The sequence below is a fragment of the Physeter macrocephalus genome, chromosome 11 (genome assembly GCF_002837175.3).
Source record: "Physeter macrocephalus isolate SW-GA chromosome 11, ASM283717v5, whole genome shotgun sequence".
In the NCBI taxonomy this organism is placed as follows: Eukaryota; Metazoa; Chordata; class Mammalia; order Artiodactyla; family Physeteridae; genus Physeter; species Physeter macrocephalus.
The window spans coordinates 83,693,072-83,693,386 of NC_041224.1; positions in this window are offsets into that span (position 1 = coordinate 83,693,072).

Consider the following 315-nt stretch of genomic DNA (forward strand, 5'->3'; position numbering starts at 1 on the left):
TCCCAGGAATGCAAGGATTCTTCAATATATGCAAATCAATCAATGTGATACACCATATTAACAAACTGAAGAATAAAAACCATAAGATCAGCTCAATAGATGCAGAAAAAGCTACTGACAAAATTCAACACCCATTTATGATAAAAACTCTCCAGAAAGTGGGCATTGAGGGGACCTACCTCAACATAAAAAAGGCCATAAACAACAAACCCACAGCTAACATCCTTCTCAATGGTGAAAAACTGAAAGCATTTCCTCTAAGATCAGGAAAAAGACAAGGATGTCCACTCTCACCACTATTATTCAACATAGTTT